Genomic DNA, 19,552 nt, shown 5'->3' on the forward strand with positions numbered 1-19,552 from the left:
TATGCAAAAGATTGACACAAGACCTTTACCTCACACTTTATACAAATACCAACTCAGCATGGATTAAAGACCTCAATGTGAATCCGAGAATTATAAAGGCCATCAATGAAAAAATAGGGACAAATGTGAGGGTCCAGTTGAGGGCATATATAAACTACCACACATTTTGAAAATTATACAAATGAAAGTAAACAAAATAGATGATTGGGACATACTAAAAACTGAAAACTTATGTGCTTCAGAAGACTTCACCAAAAGAGTTAAAAAGGCACCTACAGAATGGGAAAAAATCTTTTGCAATGACACATCAGACAGGGACTCATTTCTAAAATATATAGGAAACTACAACACCTCTACAAGAAAAAGACAGATAACCCAATTAAGAAATGGGCTCAGGGCATGAACAAACAGACACTTCACCAAGGAGGAGATTCGGGGAGTAACAAACATATGAAGAAATGTTCACGATCACTAGCCATTAGAGAAATGCAAATCAAAACAACAATGAGATATCTCACGCCAGCAATAACAGCAACGATCAAAAAAGTAGAGGACAGTAAATGCTCACGGGGATGTGGAGAGACTGGGATGCTCCTGCATTGGTGGTGGAATTGCAAAATGGTCCAACCTCTCTGGAAAGCAATATGGCATTTCCTCAGAAGGTTAGAAATAGAAATATCTTATGATCCAGCAATTCCTCTACTTGGTATCTACCTGCAAGAAATCTGAACCATAACACAAGTAGAATATATTCACACCAATGTTCATAGCAGCACTATTTACAATAGCAAAGAGATGGAGACAGCTTATGTGCCCATCAACTGAAGAATGGATAAACAAACTGTGGTACATACACACAGTGGAATATTATGCTATCTTGAAGAATAACAAGGAAGCTGCAAGCCACCATATAACATAGATGGACCTTGAGGACATTATGCTGAATGAAATTAGTCAGTCACAAAAGGAGATATACTGCATAGTAGCATTATTGTAAAAGACAAAGAAAAAGAACCCATACTAAAAGGGGGAGAAAAAAAAATTATTTGATGGTTACCAGAACATGGGGGTGGGGACGTGGGGAGGGAGGTGATGGTGGAGCACAGGGCAGGGAATAGACACAGGATAGTTTGGCTTCTGGGGGGAGAGGGAGAAACAATACACAAGAAGAGGGGGGAGAATGGAAGAACAAGGCAGATGGGAGAACAGTTAGGCAGGTTTGCATGGGCTAAGTGGGACAGAGGTAAAGAATGATGTATGCACAACCTAGGACTACAGGGCTCTGGGACACAGGGATTGAGGCATGGTTTGAATGGGTAAAAGAGGGGAAATAATGTTAAGATGCTTGGCTGTCTCGTGAATGTTGATTTCCCTTGAATACCAATGTAAAATAGACACTTGAGGGGAGGGAAAGGAATAGCCTGAAACATCACCATAGAAAGATTGTAAGTCCGTCTTTAGCCTATAATGGATTGGAACACCTAAAATGGGGCTACAACTTTCCCAGTGAAGGAGGCTTCCTGCAGAACTTTTGCATTGCATAAGACCATAGGTGGAATCCAGAACCCCATCCAGAATCTTCTTAGGTGGGAAATCTCCACTTGAAAGGACAAGCAGACCAGCCTGGGGTGGCTAGAAGAACAGAAGATATTTCTTGAAAGGAAGACTGGCAGGAAATATCAAAAACAATAACAGCAGTGCAACTAACTACTACAAGAACAAGCAACTTGTTCACCCAGGAGCCATCAAGGCAAGTGGTCGGGTCCCCTCAGGGAAAACCCCCTTCCAAAACTAAGACTCAAGGGGAATACACAAGCAGGCATGTGGTCTGACTGGTGACCATGTTGGTCTCCAATAAGGGGAAGTGTGGGAAAAACAGCAATGAAGTTGTAAGCTAAGTCCGACCACATTCAATAGACTCCTGTGAATCTGGGTTGAGACCTGGTAGGCCAGCAGCATGGCAAGACCTGGGAACTTCTTGGCCTAGAGACAGTGACATAGCCACAGAGGACTAGAGCGGAGAATGAAGCATCCAGAGGATAAGAAGTGAAGGGAGATGCACAAGAATACCCACACTTGCAGATAGTACCCACTTGACCTGGATTCAATGATCAGAACTCGACTAGAAGAAGAAAGAGGAGCAAAAAATATAATCTGATACAATTTGATGAACTTGAACTATACTTATGGATGTAGTAGCTTAAAAGAGGGAACAAATCCTTACAGCGAGGATCATTCCCACTCTCTCATACACAGGGTAGACAGGGATGGAGAACTTAGACATTGGCTACTCAAAATGGGGGCTACAAAGGCAAGAAGTGACTGGCTTACAAGCTTTCAAGAGGGACCCTAGATCCAGAGGGTGCACGGGAAGGTAGAATCTCTACTGAATGGTTTCCAATCTACCTGGACAGGGCTGATGAAAGGAGATGGGGATAGGACTCTTGTAGAACAATAGTGAATAATTGCTATCAGGACTTACTGTGAGGCTTGGAAATGTAAAGGTAGACATTTTGTAGCAAGAGGAGTGAAGTGGTTGATTTTGCAGTCCAGGAGTGGAGGTGTCTGGGATCATCAAAGGAGAAGAGAGGAGTGCAGACACCTACCCAGAGAAGCAGTGACACCAGAGATGGAGGCAGAGATGAAGACAGGGAGATATGGAGCAGCTGGGGAGTCTAGACCTAGGGCGGGAGAGGGGCTGTGTGCTGACAAAAGGGGTCAGGCTTGCAGGATGTACCCTTTGGCTGTTTGAGGCATGGAGGTAATTGTAATCATGGCAATGAAATGAAATACGATAGGATGAATGTAAAGCTAATGTTCTCCCATGTAAACTATCACATAATTCACAATAAAAACGTTAAAAAAAAGTAGTAAATGGGAAAATAGAAAGAGAGAGAAGTCAATAATTTACAAACCACAGATTTCCACCTTTACTAAAACAATCGGTTTTTTACTTTAAGAATTTAATTCCCACATTAATAATAGAAGTCTTTACCCAATTAAATTATCAATCATGTTATTAAAAAATGTTTAGTTTTGTTTTAAATGGATGACTTTCTTAGGAAGTAAATGATTATAAGATTTTCCAGTTTACTTCAATAAGAAACAGGATCACAGGACAGGGTATTAAAGGAATATTTTTATCTAGAAAATAAAAAGTTAGTAGGATCCTTGTATGTCAGAGGAATCTGTACTTCCACAATCACGAAAACCACAGCACTGCTTTAAAAAAATAAAACAAATCACTCATCCTCCCACCGTGGTTTCACAAAAGGCTACCTGTGATTTTTGGGGAAAAGGCATATCTTTACCAGAGACAAAAAAAAGGGAACAAATTCAACAAGAATATAAAGCCTAAAGTGAATTAAAACTTGTCAGGAAAAAGAAAAATTATTTCACAAAAGCCAAGAGATAATGGTTAAGTGAGAATGCAAACTAACACAAAGGGGAAGTGAAAAATAGCACTGCTAATCAGAAAAAAGCAAGCTTCCCAGTAAATTACTGCTGTGTCTGAAATGACACATTCCAGCGTTCTTTAGTTCAAGTCTTCAACAGGCAAATATTCAAAAAGAAATAACGGTGCAAGTACAACTCTTTAACATTATAAATGCATACACAAATTACTCAGTGGGGACAAGTGGAAAAAGCTTAATGTCACAACTCAGATGTGGAGCCTTTACACCTATCTGTAGGATAAGCACTGGGCTGCAAACAACAGGGTCGGCAGTTGGAGTCCACCAGCTGCTCTGCAGGAGAAAGATGAGGCTTTCTGCTCCCATAATGTACAGACTCAGAAACCCTAAACAGAATTGCTGAGTTGGAACTGACTTGATGGCAAGTATGAGTATTCCAGAACACTTAATTGTACTTCTGAGAAATCTGTACCTGGACCAAGAGGCAGTTGTTCGAACAGAGCATGGGAACACTGAATGTTTTAAAATTTGGAAAGGTGTGCGACAGGGTTGTGTTCTTTCACCATTCTTGTTCAATATGTATGCTGAGCAAATAATACAAGAAGCTGGATTCTATGAAGGAAAACGTGGCATCAGGATTGGAGGAAGACTTATTAACAACCTGAGATACGCAGATGATACAACCTTGCTTGCTGAAAGTGAAGAGGACTCAAAATATTTACTGATGAAGATCAAAGAGCACAGCCTTTGGTATGGATTACAACTTAATGTAAAGAAAACAAAAATCCTCACCACTGGACCAATAAACAGCATTCTTATCAATGGAGAAGAGATTGAGGTTGTCAAGGACTTTATTCTTCTTGGATCAACTATCAACACTCGTGGAAGCAGCAGTCAAGAGATCAGATGACGTATTGCATTGGGCAAATCTGCTGCACAGGAACTTTTTAAAGTATTGAAGAGCAGAGATGTCAGCTTGAGGACTAAGGTGCGCCTGATCCAAGCCATGGTATTTTCAATAACTTCATATGGATGTGAAAGCTGGACGGTGAATAAGGAAGATCATAGAAGAATTGATGCCTTTGAGTTGTGGTGTTGGAGGAGAATACTGAAAGTGCCATGGACTGCCAAAAGAACCAATAGATCTGTTTTGGAAGAAGTGCAGCCAGAGTGTTCCTTGGATGCCAAGATGGCTAGGCTTCATCTCTCATACTTTGGACACATTGTCCGGAGAGAATAATCGCTGGAGAAGGATGTCATGCTGGGTAAGGTGGAGGGTCAGAGAAAAAGAGGAAGACCCTCAACGAGATGGATCAGCCAGGTGACATCATTGATGGCATCAAGTGTGGCGGCGGTAGTGAGGTTGGCCCAGGATCAGACATTGTTTCGTTCTGCTGTGCATGGGGTCGCTATGAGTCGGTTCTGACTCGATGGCACCTGACAACAACAATAACAGCCACCAGGAACCTATACTGGTCAGCAGAACGAGATGGCAAGCAATACAAAGTGGTAAAACGAGGAAGTGGCCAGATTATTTATTCACATTAGTCAATCATTCCTGTAAGACCATGATCCTCTCTTTTTACAAATAAGCTCTTGCTTTCAGCCATTGGCTTCCTCATCGCCAGAAGCCCAAAACAACACACCAGTTTAAAATCTGAAAGAACTGCACTGATTTCAGTCCTAGCACTATGGTGATCCAGTATTTTTTTATTATAGCATCATAAATACACTTTCAACAACTTCCCTAAATATCTCAGCATTGTTCCAGAGAGCTTTAAGTCAGAGGTGGGAAAAAGATTACTAATGCATTGATATGCGGCATGAAGAACTATGTAGAACCTCTTCCTTTGGTATGAAAATCCAAGGGGTCCAACAAGTGCAGATGGTGGCAGTTATTCTTTACAAGGACCTATTCATAAAAGGAAGAATGCCTCATCCTTTGAGAGAAGATTTAGAGTGGTACCAAAAGACCTCCATCTTCACTTTCCAGCCTCCCTGCTTCATCTTGGTAAGAATGCTGTTCATAACCCTTTCTCTCTATGCCAGCAAAATGACAGAAGAACTGACGGGGGGGGCGGAGGGAGAGGGGGAGGGAAGAAGTACCAGATGTGAAATTCTATAAAATGCCAACTGATTCACACTCTGCACTCTGAGGATTTACACAGACATCCACTGCTGGCAGGGCCAAGGGTAATAAGAATTCCGCTGTCGCTGGTGAAGAATTAGCAAATCAGAGCAGAAAGCGACACCTACCCCAGGGAAGGAGAACTCTAACTCCAATAAATGAAGCAATGCTGATGAGACGAAATTTACACTTAAGTCACAAAGCTACTGGGACTGGATTGTAATAAAAAAAAAAATAATAATAATAATAAAGTGCCAGACCATAAAGCAATTTGATAATGTCAGCTTTTTAATTTTTTTATTGCTGTGTGTGTATCTGCTAGAAATCCTTCTATAAAAACAAATAACATTTGAACCAGGATAGAATATAAGCTATTAGTTTACAGAATTTTATATTCAGAAAATATATTAAAAACAGTAATAGCTGTTATAATTTATTGAGGGCCTACTATGGACTTAGGCCTTTATACATCTTATTTCATCTGGAATACTTTATTCAGATAGTCCCATTTTTAGAAAGAAAATCTGAAAGAGTTAGTAGCTAGCCCAAAGCTATATCACTAGGAAGATACAAAGCAAAATTAAAATAAAGGTCATTATTTATTCTTCATAGTTCATCTTCAAAATTCACCATTAATAATTTTTAAAGTAATATGACTTAATATTTACTGGCATATTATCTCACCATATCATCTCAATTTCTATATGAGGTGCTAATTTACCTGTTTTATAGCCAAAGCAAAAAAGAGGTTAAATCTGCTGCCGCAGCCATTGAAGAATAGTAGTCATGGCTGGGCGCTACCCTATGGCCATTGACCTCAACAAGGGCCACAAGGTAACCAAGAACAAGAGTAAGCAGAGGTATAGCCGCCACCTTGAGCATCTCACCAAGCTCACCAAGTTTATGTGAGACATGATCCTGGAGGTGTGTGACTTTGTACCCTCTGAACAACGTGCCATGGAGCTGGCTGCTCAAGGTACCCAAGGACAAGCAGACTCTGACGTTCATCAAGAATAGGTTGGGAACACACATCTGCACCAAGAAGAAGCGACAGAGCTGAGCAATGTCCTGGCTGCTATGAAGAAGTCTACGGCCAAGAAGGACTGAGCAGGCCCTTGTCCCCCTGCCCCAAAATAATTACTGGTCCCAGTTAGACACCAGGAGAAACATGATCAAAATCTCAGCCACTGCCTCTCAAGCCTGTGTGTGCTTCCAAAATTCACAATAGCCACACACTTGGAACACTAATGAAATGTCTGCTCTGAGGAAACTTGTGGAGGAGTTATGCAAATGTTAGATTTCTGTCCATGTGGCCTTACCTGTTACATGTTTCACTGTATCCTATCTACTCATTATACATGTCATAAATGACTAGTTTCATGGAATTTTAGAGAAGGGAGTTCATCTTCCGATAAGCTGTTTCACCAAGGATGAAAACACTCCAAGATTTCAGGTACTCCAAACAGCACTGGAGTAAGAAAAAGAGCGTGTTAATCAAAAGTCCACATATTGAGTTGTGAGATTTCCACTACACCATCCCATAAACACGTGTCACAATTACTTCCTTGTCAAAAATGAACTTTCTGTAAAAACATTGTTACTTTGAAGTCTGAGCTTCTCCAGCAATCCCATAAAGACTAAAAAATGATCTCTCCAATCAACAACGCCTATAAACAGACCCTCAAATCAGGTTTTTAATGCCTTGTGCAAATGTAGACTGACATCTAAGAATCATCAAACATTTCATAAAAGATTCTGCTGTGAAATAAATCAAAATAAAGAGAAAACATAGACCTGATATATATTGTTGTTGTTAAGTGCCATCAAGTCGATTCCAACCCATAGCAACCCTATATAGGGTTTTCAAGAAGTAGCTGATGAGCTTGAATCACTGACCTTGCAGTTCAAAAGACTTTGCTATCTGACGCATTAGCCCACAGTGCCACACCAGGACTCTGGATACATATTATTTGATCTATCAGGATATATATATTAATCTACATATCAGAATATAATATATATTCTAATAGATATATTAGAAACTGAAAAATAAATTATTAAAAATTTCCAATCAGTATCCTCATAAAGATATATTACAACTACAATCTTGATGCAAGAATGAGACGCTATGGAAAAAGAAAAGTCAAAAAACAAAAAGGGTACAGAAATGGAACTTAACATTTTACCCCAGGTGTGTAGTAGACTGTGTTTAAAAGCATTCTTGTCACTTTCAGGGGATAATGTTTCTTCCCTGTCCCATTGATAGCACACTTTGGGCTATGCAATCGTCCCTTGGAAACCCTATACAGGTTCACTGTGAGTCATAACAGACTCCATGGCACTTAACAACAACAACAACAACAACAACAACAACAGCAATCCAGGCTTAGTGATATGTTGTCAACAGAAGTTACTCCAGCATCCTAGACCTTTAAGGGAAGACAGTGTGAACAGATCATCATTGGACAGCTTTCACAATTGTAAATTAATCTTTTTTTTTTTTTTTTTGCCAGCCATTGAGATTTAGGGCATGTTTTTTACCATAGATATGGCTGAACCCCAAACTGTGAAATAGTTCAAGAAAGTCAACAAAGATCTAATGTTGAAAAAAATCAAGAATACCAGTATGATGTTTGATAATATGGAGATACATAATTCTAAATATTCAGAAACAAAGATTTTCAATGATTGCTTCTAAGGTTTGAGAACTGGGAGACATGAAGATTGGGCCATGGAACTGTCCTTTTTCATTCTAGCGTTATTTTCACTTTTACATATATTATTTTGATTAAAATTAAAATTATATGAAAATAGCAATATATTCTTATCATTGATAAACATGGAATTAAATATCAGAAGAAACAGTCAAAAGAGAAGTAGACAAAGGCATACTTCATTTTCCTGTGCTTGCTTGTGCTCCACAGATACTGCAGTTTTTACTAATTAGAGGTTTGTAGCAACCTTGCATTAAGCGTCTATCAGTGCTATTTTCCCAACAGCCTGTCCAACAACATGTAAGGACTTCATGTCTCTGAGTCATTCTGGAACTTCTCACAGTATTTCAAACTTTTTTATAATAGTATACTGGAGTCCTGGTATGGCACTGTAGGATAAACTAGACTGCAGGCCACAAGGTCAGTGGTTCAAACCCACCAGCTGCTCCTCAGAAACCCTATGCAGGATGTCTATGAGTCATAATAGACTCAACAGCACTTAACAACGACAACAATATTGCACACTCAGTGCACTCTGCAGGATAAGCAGAGGACTGCAAACCACAAGTTTGGAGGTACAACCCCACCAGCCGCTCCATGGGAGAAAGTTGAGGCATTCTGCTCCCGCAAAGATTTATAGTCTTAGAATCAATATACAGTGTTGCTTGGAGTCAGAACCAACTCCACAACACTTAACAACAACAATATATTGTGCACTTAATTGACTACAGTCTAGTGGAAACAAAGCTTCCACATGTTATTTGCGTGTCTCACTTTATTGTAATATTTACTTTATAACTGTGGTCTAGAACCAAACCTGTAATATCTCTGTGGTATACCTGGACTCTGATAAGGAACATAAAATATACAAAGCAAAAACTATACTGCAATTGGATAGGAAATTATATAGAGATATAAAAGAGACAGATACAGTGAGGAGGTGAGAAAATATATTATAATTCAGGATCATGGGGGTGATGATCTTTGAAAATAAGCAAGATTTGGACATATGAATCTATAAAGATAAGAAACTTGTAGTAAAAGAACAATAAGAATACATCCTGAGAAAGAAAGAGTGTGGCACGTATGAGGGCAGCAATTCATTCATTCTGGTTGGATCTAGGGTAGGTGGGGAGTAGTTTAAACACATTCATTTTCCTTGGATCGTAACAGTAGAGTTTTAGACCCCTCAGCCATATGCCCATACAAGATCAAAGGAGTAGCTTTTACTCAGGGGCAAAGCTCAGAAGGCAGGAAGGGATAGGACAAAACTAAACACAAGGAGAAAGTGTGAAGAATGCCCTTACATTATGGGGATTGTGGTTAATGTCACCAAACAATACATGCATGAATCGTTGGACGGAAAATCAATTTGCTCTGCAATCTTTCACTCAATTCACAATAAAAAGTTTAAACTCATAATAATAGGTGATAATGAGAACATCACATTATCTGAACAGATATCTGACATGCATTTTGAGGTGTACGAACATTCTCAAGTAAAGCATACATTTCAAAATCTTATCAATATTTCATAACATGAAATAGGGAAGTTTCATAACGTGAAATAGGGAAGGTGTTTTAGGGAAGTTATAAGCAAGTGACATACATATTGATGTCCACAAGCTCAATATTCACATTATTGATCACAATTGTTCTTGCTTATCCAAAAGAGGAAATGATGTCTTCAAGTAAAAGAGAAAGAACTAGAGCCGACATTTACTTCTTTCTAAATAGAAGTTATTCCCCCCAATATTGAACATGATTAAGTTCCAGAAATGCAGACAGATCTCAATAGTAGACATATGGCAGTAGCAGCAAATGAGCAGACCAAGTTGAAGCCCTAATTCATCAAAAAGAAGCACATTGAAATTACCAATCTGTTAATGTCGACAGGAGGGCTCATTTTGAATGTTCTTTTTGTATTGCTAAATGAGTGGGTTTCAAGTACACTAACTAGAAATACTAAAAGCTGTCCTTCAAAAAGTACATAACCGCCTGATAATTTGGAATGTTGTTTCGATATATCCTACAAACATTTGTAGGACAGCAATTCAGAAGGGAAAATCTTGAGCCCTTAAGCTCTGTACTGAATGCTAATGTATTTGTATATGGCGGATTTAATACAGAAGTGAGAACAAATGACTTTCAGCAGCTGCACTTTAGACCTATAAATCGCTCTTGAGTACTACAAAATCCATATCGAGTCAGAACAGCTGGATAATTTACAGCACCGGTATTTGTCAAGAAAAAGATGAAAATACAGAACCTGATTTTGCCTTTTATTCTGCATGCATATACAGACCAAAAAAAAAATAATAATAATTAATAATTATCCTTCTAGAGAATGTATTTGGAAAAGAACATCTACTCATCTTGACATTTTGCTTCTTTAAAATACAAAGTTCTTAATTCCTCCCATTTTAAGTAGTACTTTCTGAAAGGATAAAAACAGCAAAGGAAAAAAGTTTTCCTGAGAACCAAATGCAAGCACAAAGAAAAGTCTGTTAATGTTTATTCTGTGTTCCAATTGCTATGCTCTGGTAAAATCCTACAAAAGGAAACACATTAACCAGATGACTTGCAGAGCACAGTGATGCCAAAAATAGTACTTAAATTAATACACTAATTGCAAAGTTGCAGAGATTAAGTTCATCATTCTAATTCTCAGATAAACTTTGGAGAGAGTATTTAAAGTTTAATATAAAGGCTGTCTTATGCTTCCTAAAGAATAACACAGGCAGAAAAAATGTACTCAGCGTAAGAAGTGAACTCTGGAAATAGCTGCAGTTAGTAAAGGAATATTGGCTCATGGAGAATCAACCAAATTATTCGCTTGCAATTTTCACTAAAGTCAACACAACAAAGGGTCTGAGGGCTGATTTAATGTACAAATCTACCATTGTCTGAGTTTTCCTATGTGGCTCTAATTTATATTTTTTAAAAGCTATAAATCCTTGATTACCAAAGAAAAATTCTGAAGTTCCCAGATAGAGATGTTACGTCCTATACGTAGTAGACATTTGACACTACATGAAATTATTTTACCTATGTATAAGTGGTCCTTGATCAGAAGAAGAGATCTGTTTTCCTAAAACAATGTTCATAAGATTTTCTCCAAATCATGCAATCTAAACTATTTGCTGTCAAGTTATTCCTAGTGATGGTGACCCCATGTTTCAGAGTAAAAACTACACACCCCAGAAATTTAATGGAATTTGTTGTTACTGCTGCTGCTCCTTTTGTTAGTTAAGTGATCCCAAGTCCCATCGAATCAATTCTGACTCAGTGACCCTATGTAAGCTGGTATCACCAATGTTATGGTTAGCAGTGAGTGGTTACCCTACAGCGCCACACCAGGATTCTATCAACTTCTGCTGTTGTTGTTATTAAGTACTGTGGAGTCGGTTCCAACTCATAGTGACCCTGCACAGGGTTTCCAAGGCTATAAGTCTTTACAGGAGCAGAAAGTCTCATATCTTTCTCCCAGGGAATCGCTGGTAGTTTCGAACTGCTGACCTTAAGGTTGGCAACTGGACTCGTAACCACTACGCTACCAGAGCTCCTGCTGCTGTTAGGTGACATTAAGTCCTATATACAACAGAACAAAGTACTTCCCAGTCTGCACCATCATTCCGGTTTCAGCTCACGGGTGCAGCTACTTTGTCAATCTGTCTAGTTGAAGCTCTTCCTCTTTTTTCACTCATCCATTTACTGTAGCTACTCAAAGTTCAAGAGGAAGTTTTAGAATCTTTTCTGATACACATTTCAGTCTGTTTTTTTCTTTTCTATCTTTTAAATGATCACTTGCTTTCTTCGTGTATGATGTCATCCTGGTCTTATCTGGTCTTCAGTCATTAATGTTCAATGTGCCAAATCTATTCTTGAGATGGTCCTAAATTCCAATGGAATATACTCATAGTCATTTTTTGGCTCTTGTGGCCTTGTTTACATTTTCTTCAGCTTCAACTTCAACTTGCATATGAGCAATTGATGGTCTGTTCCAACATAGACCTCTGGCCTTGTTCTGACTGATGACAGTAGACTTCTTCACCCTCTCTTTCCACATATGTAGCCAATATGATTCCTGGTTATTACAGCCAATGAGGTCCACATCTATAATTGCTGGTTATCTAGTTGAAAAAAAGTATTTGCAAAGAACAAGTCATTGGTCTTACAAAAGTCTATCATGCTATTTCCAGCATGGTTTCTATCACCAAGGCCACATTTTCCTACTACTGAATTTTTTGTTGTTTCTGATTTTTATATTACAATCACCAGTTATCTTTGATGCATCTTGAGTGCATGTTTCAACAATTTCAGATTGCAGAAGTTATAAATAGCTTCAATTTTCTCATCTTTGGAATTAGTGCTTGAGGTGTCATCTTGAATACTAGTCGTATTAACTGATCTTTGTAAGCATGTAAGTGTTCATCTTCAGGATGTATCTTGAAATGTTCTTCCTGACAGTGAATATAATGCCATTCCTTTTCATTTCATCATTTCAACATAGTAACCATATATTTTTCTCATGCCAAATGACCACTACCTGTTCATTTCAGCTCACTGACGCCTAGGACATAGATTATGCATTTATTTTCATTTATAGTGACTTGCAATTTTCCCAAATTTGTATTCTGCACATTCCACATTGTAATTATTAATGGATATTTGCATCTGTTTCTTCTCATTTTCAGTCATGCCCCATCAGTAAATGAAGGTCCTGAAATCTTTGCTCAATCCATATCATTAAGGTTGACTCACTTTGAGGAGGTAGCTCTTTCCCAGTTGCATTTTAAGTGCTTTTCTACCAAAGGGGCTCAAATTCAGGCACTGTATCAAAAAAAAATATGTTCTGTTGCTATTCATAAAGTTTCAAAAGGCTAATTCTTCAGCACCTGACCCAAGCCATGGTGTTTTCAATAGCCTCATATGGATGCGAAAGCTGGACAGTGAATAAGGAAGATCGTAGAAGAATTGATGCCTTTGAGTTGTGGTGTTGGAGGAGAATACTGAAAGTGCCATGGACTGCCAAAAGAACCAATAGATCTGTTTTGGAAGAAGTGCAGGCAGAGTGCTCTTTGGAGGCCAGGATGGCTAAGCTTCGTCTCTCATACTTTGGACATATTGTCCAGAGGAAACAGTCGCTGGAGAAGGATGTCATGCTGGGTAAGATGGAGGGTCAGAGAAAAAGAGGAAAACCCCCAACGAGATGGATCAGCCAGGTGGCATCACTGATGGAATCAAGTGTGGCAGCGGTAGTGAGGTTGGCCCAGGATCGGACATTGTTTCGTTCTGCTGTGCATGGGGTCGCTATGAGTCAGTTCCGACTCGATGGCACCTGACAAGAACAACAACAACAACAACAAATTTTTCAGAAGTGGACCACCTCGTCCTTCTCATCTGAAACCGGTCTACTATGAGTGACCCTGCTGGTATTTGAAATACTGGTAGCAAAGCTTAAAACATCACAGTAACATGGAAGTTTGTTGTAACAGTACAACAAACTGCTAGCTATGAGCTGGTCATGTAATCTGTTATTGCTGGTAAGTGCTGTTGAGTAGATTTGACTCTTAGGCCCCCTAGATACAACAGAACGAAACCATGCATAGTCCTGTGTCATTCTCACATTGTTATGTTTAAGCCCATTGCTGCTGCCACTGTGTTACTCCATTTTGTTGAGCATCTTCCTCTTTTTTGCTAACCCTCCCCTTTATAAAGTATGATGTTCTTCTCCAAGGACTAGTTCCTTCTGAAACATATCCAAAGTACAAAAGACAAGCATCCCCATTGTAACTTCCAAGGAGCAATTCAGGTGTACTTCTTTCAAAACAGAGTTTGTTTGTTCTTCTGACAGTTCATGATACTTTCAATATTATTCACCAATCTCATAATTCAAATGCATCGATTCTCCTGAGGTCATCCTTATTCATTTTCCAGCTCTTGCATGCATATGAGGCAATTGAAAACACCATAGCTTGGCTCAGTAACACCTTAGTCTCCAAATTGACATCTTTGCTTTTTAACACTTAAAAGAGGTTTTTTACAACAGGTTTGCTCAGTGGCTAATTTTCCAGAAGTGGTGCATTTCTTCCATCTTCTTTTGATGTTACATGCCGTACAGTTGGTTCCAACTCATAGGAACTCTGTATAGGATTTCCAAGGAGTGGCAGGTGGGTTTGAACTGTTGACCTCTGTGTTAACAACCCAATGATTCTCCTACAGTACCATTTGGCCCATAGAATCCTTGGAAATTGAAACCTGAAGCTTGAATTTTTTTCTTCAATTCTTTCATTTTGAGAAATGCTGAGTGTGTTCTTCCTTTTTGGTTTTCTAACTATAGGTCTTTGCACATTTCATTATAATGCTTGACTTGGTCTTCTCGAGCAGCCCTTTGAAATGTTCTGTTCAGCTCCTTTACTTCATCATTTCTTCCATTCGCTTTAGCTTTTCTACGTTCAAGAGCTATCTAATGGACTTGAATTGCAATACCATATAAATTCTGTGACAGAAATATAAACAAGTGTGACAGGACAACAGGCAGTGCTATCTTCTTGCCAACTTAATGTCAGCTGGAAAGAAAAGAGATAGGTGATGGTTTCATAATCTTTTCCCCATGTACTACATTCACTGAATCACTTTATTTTAAAATCAGAAAGCTTGAAAACCAAACAAGGATGTATCTCTGTCAATTATCCTTAAACTAAACTCAGTTTTCTCAGCATTTACACAGTCTCAGAGGATAAGCACCCATTTAGAAGAATGATAGGGAGGGAATCATTGAATAGTAGATATAGGCAGGGATTGACAAATAAAGTCCTAAAATGTCAAAAAGGGTTCTTGTTGTTGTTTTTATTGTCATAGTGAGCCTGTATAGGGTTTCTGAGGAGTGGCTGGTGGGTTTGAACTGCCAACCTTGAGGCTATCTGTAGAATGCTTATCCTATAGCACCACACCAGGACTTTTCAAAAAGGTCTGGAGGGCTTTAAAAAAAAAAAAAAAAAAAAAAAAAGATGTGCTCATTTATGAGCAACTGCTTTCATTCAGATAAGCAGGAGGAATCAAGCTACAGTTCTCTCAAGTGACACTATTTTATAAGTCACAGCATAAACTACCAACCAGATGGGTAATTGTAAAATAGAACTACCAAAAGAGAAATTCTTGCATGGCTTTAAAAAAGGGATAGAGGAACTTTGGTAAATATACAGAAAAGAAGAAAAAAAATAATTTATAGAACATTGACTCTGCAAGCCTTTATACATGTACATGATTCTCTTCCATATACTATACCTCTGTGTAGATTTTGAATCGCTTCCAGAATATCACTCAAGAGTTCTCCCACAGACCTGAACTAACTTTAAATGGCCTACCACTTTAACTGTTTTATAATCACTGAAGTTGCCTTAATTTCTCAAGTTAAAATATTTTATGATTCCAAACCTAACCAAACTTATTTCAAGAACAGTATACCCAATTTTTTAAAATGTCCATTAACTGAAAGTATTAAGTATAATCAATACTTTATTAATTCATGGTTGTAGAAGCCAAACCATTATAGCATTAGAGGACATAAAGTAATATTGAAAGAAGAAAGAAGAAATTTGTAATGCACCCAAGCATCTTGGTAATTGCTTCCTAAATTTTCTGACCTCAAATAATTTTAGAACTTCAAGGTTGTTTTCTTATTTCTCTCAGTGTGTGTTGTATTCCCTATAAGCGTGTGTTGATCCTTTTATTGTAGGCATTTTTATAAAGTGTTATGCTTTACTTCTACCACAACTACTTGAGAAACTACTAAATCTTAATCATCTATCAAAACCCAGCATTTCCATCAATTAATTATCTCTAACCATCCCAGTTCAAAGAAACCCATTCCTAACACAAAGTCCCATACTATTTGTTATTTGTATAATAAAATAACTCAGGGCAAAAGAGGGTTTTTATTTTTGTTTTAGTAGACGCTCTGCAGCAGATTTTGGTTCTGTAGTACTTATGAGACTATGATTATTGTTGTTGTTGTTGTTGTTAAGTGCTGTCGAGTTAGTTCTGACTCATAGCAACCCTGTGTAGGGTTTCTGAGGCTGTAAATCTTTATAGGAACAGAAAGCCTCATCTTTCTCCCACACAACAGCTGGCAGATAACAACTGTTGACCTTGTGGTTAACAGCTCAGCTCGTAACCACCACTCTACCAGAGCTCCTTATGAGACTATGATTAATTCACTTAAACAGCAGAAACTATAGTTTCCTCATGACTAAAATGGAGACAAGAATACCCATTTCATAAGGTTTTGTGAGAAACAAATAAAACGTGACAGTGCTTACAATTCAATAGAAAACAAGAAAGGATAAAAAATAAATTTAAAAGTACAACTCAATAACTAAGAAAACAACTATTTAATTGTGGACAAAATACTTGAAGATACACTTACAAGAAAGATATCTAAAGGTCATGCATATATGAGCACATAAAAAGATAGTCAAAATCACTGTCATTAGGGAACATAAATGAAACCATCAAGGTTGTAGTGATGGTAGTTGTGTGCTGTGGAGTCCGTTCTGACTCATAGCCACCCTGCACAGGGTTTCCGAGGCTATAAATCTTTACAGGAGCAGAAAACCTCAACTACAGCTGGTAGTTTCAACCTACTAACATTAAGGTTAGCAGCCTGACTCATAACCACTATATACTACCAAAGCTCCTTCCAAAGCACCATGTTGTATGTTGTTGTTGTCATGTGCCGTGGAGTCGGTTCTGACTCACAGCAACCCTGTACAGGGTTTCCAAGGCTGTCAATCTTTACGGGAGCAGAAAGCCTCATCTTTCTCCCACGGAACCCCTAGTAGTTTTGAACTGCTGACCTTGTGGTTCGCAGCCCGATTCGTAACCACTACGCTACCAGAGCTCCTTAAAGCACCGTGAGATGTCACTAAATAACTGCCAGATAGGCTAAAATTCCAGCAACTAGAACTTTCACCATTTGCTGATGAAGGAGTAAAATAGTACAAGGGCATCAGAAGAAAGTCTGGCAGTCTGTTACCAAATGAAAACTACACTTACCTTGGTGGTGGTGTGCCGTGGAGTTGGTTCCTACTCATAGCAACCCTGTTTTTGAGGGTTTCTGAGGCTTTAAATCTTTATGAGAGCAGAAAGTCTCATCTTTCTCCCATGGAATCGTTGGTAGTTTTGAACTACTAATCTTGTGGTTAGCGGCTTTATAACCCACCATGCCACCAGAGTTTCTTACACTTACCCTGGTTGTTGTTAAGTGCTGTTGAGTCGGGTACGACCCATAGCGACCCTATTTCCAAGAAGCGACTGGTGAGTTTGAACAGCCGAGCTTGCAGTTCTGATCTTGCGGTTGAATGCTTATCCTACAGAGCCATGCCAGGACTCTACACCTACCCTATGATCCAGTAATTTCACTCTTAGGTATTAAAGTGTGTTCCACAAAAAAGGCTTGTATAGAGTGTGAATAGCGCCTTTATTCATAATAACTAAAGCTGGAAATAGCCCAGGTATCAATCAATAGGAAAAAGATCCAAGCAAACTGGTACATTAATACAATGAAATACCGCTGTTGTTGCAGTTTGCTGTGGAATCAATACTTACTCAAAAGGTCCTATAGACAGACTAGCGCCCCATAGGGTGTTCTAGGCTGAAATCTTTATGGGAGCGGCTTACCAGGTCTTTCTTCCTGTGGAATTGATGGTGGATTCAAAATGCCAAACTTCAAGTCAAATGCTTACCCATCGAACCACCTTGGCTCCTTGGAACACTACTGTTGTTGTTGTAAGTGCCACAGAGTTGATTCGAATTCATAGAACAAAGTACAGTCTACCCTACAACCTAGCTGAATACCAAAAACAGCATAATGAGTGGCAGTAGGCTTTCACAAAAGAGAAAATTCTATGTGAATGTCCGTTAATATGAAATCAAGCAATTTCCTTAAGAGTTTGAAAAAGTAACGAGAGCAAACCCTAAGAGAATAGAAGACCGAAGATGATACAGAATCAGATTTAGTAGAATAGAAAATGATAGGGTCAATTAACTTCGATGGCTACTTGAAAAACGCAAAAATGCAAAGAAGACTGATCAAGAAAAAAGAAGAATTACTAATCTAAGATGGGACAGAGAAAAGTGATCTAAGATGGAAAACATTGAGAAGAATATGGTCTCTGGATGGGGTGTGAAATGGACGACTGAAAACAGGCATAAGCAAAACTTGGAACTTTTTGAAGTGATGGGTTATAGAAATGCATGTATTTGTCAAAACTCAGAAAATGTACACTGACAATATATGCATTTAATTATATGAAAATTTTACCATAAAGCACTATACAGTTTTCTTTAAAAAAAAGAAAACAAAAAAAAGTTTACATTGAAAGAAGAAACAAATCTAAATATATCCCTAAGCATAAATTAGATTCAAACAAGCAGAAAAGACAGAAGAGAGAATCTCAGAATGTTTTTCTTATTTAAGCTTTATGTCGCCACAGGAGACACCTGTAAAATATAAGGAACATAAAAGATTTTTTTTTAATGTAATGAAAGATGATTTGCTAAGCAAATGTATTACAAATAAATTCAATGGTATTTTTATACCAGGCCAAAAAGATGTTAAGGCCAAAGGAAGGTTCTAGTACAGAAGAGGATTATGTAAGAATGACATTTACCAGGAATAAATTAAAATTCTGAATTTTCAAAGACTCAACAGCCTAGCTGTAAGACGTATTAAACAATAATTAATTGAATTATGATCAGCTGCTGGTAAATTTGTAATCACTGAAAAATTATAATGTACTTCCTTTCATAATTAAAAATTAAGGAATCAGAAAATTAGTTAGGATGTAGGCAATTTGAACATTGATTATTAAATTCAATCTAATGATCAACTACAGAATTCCAAATCCAATTAGAGAAGATATATTCCAATTAAAATATGTATGGAACATTTATACAATTGACCACGTACTAAGTCACAAAGCAAAACAAATACCAACAAACATGAAGACTCAACATTAGACAGACTACACTCTTTGACCACAATAATCTTAAATAAGAAATCAATTTAAAATGTTCTAAACAAGTAATAGCTAACACATATGCTGTTATTAAGCGCCATCTAGTAGGTTCTGACTCATAGCAACGCTACTTAGGGTTTCTGATGAGAAGCTGTTGGATTTGAAACAATGACCTTGCCGTTAGTTGTTGTTGTTGTGAAGTGCCGTCGAGTCGGTTCTGACCCATAGCGACCCTGTATAGGGTTTCCGAGAAGCAGCTGGTGAGCTTGAACC

The 19,552-nt window shown here is 38.2% G+C and overlaps 1 protein-coding gene and 1 pseudogene across 1 annotated transcript in view; one reads left to right on the top strand and one right to left on the bottom strand.

Annotated features, from left to right (window-relative positions):
* The window catches only part of CTNNA3 (catenin (cadherin-associated protein), alpha 3), a 2,468,838-nt gene that overhangs the window by 2,059,722 nt on the left and 389,564 nt on the right, over positions 1-19,552 (bottom strand). The window lies entirely within an intron of this gene.
* LOC102822257 lies at positions 6,328-6,648 on the top strand (annotated as a pseudogene).

The sequence above is a fragment of the Chrysochloris asiatica genome, unplaced genomic scaffold (assembly GCF_000296735.1).
Source record: "Chrysochloris asiatica unplaced genomic scaffold, ChrAsi1.0 scaffold00020, whole genome shotgun sequence".
In the NCBI taxonomy this organism is placed as follows: Eukaryota; Metazoa; Chordata; class Mammalia; order Afrosoricida; family Chrysochloridae; genus Chrysochloris; species Chrysochloris asiatica.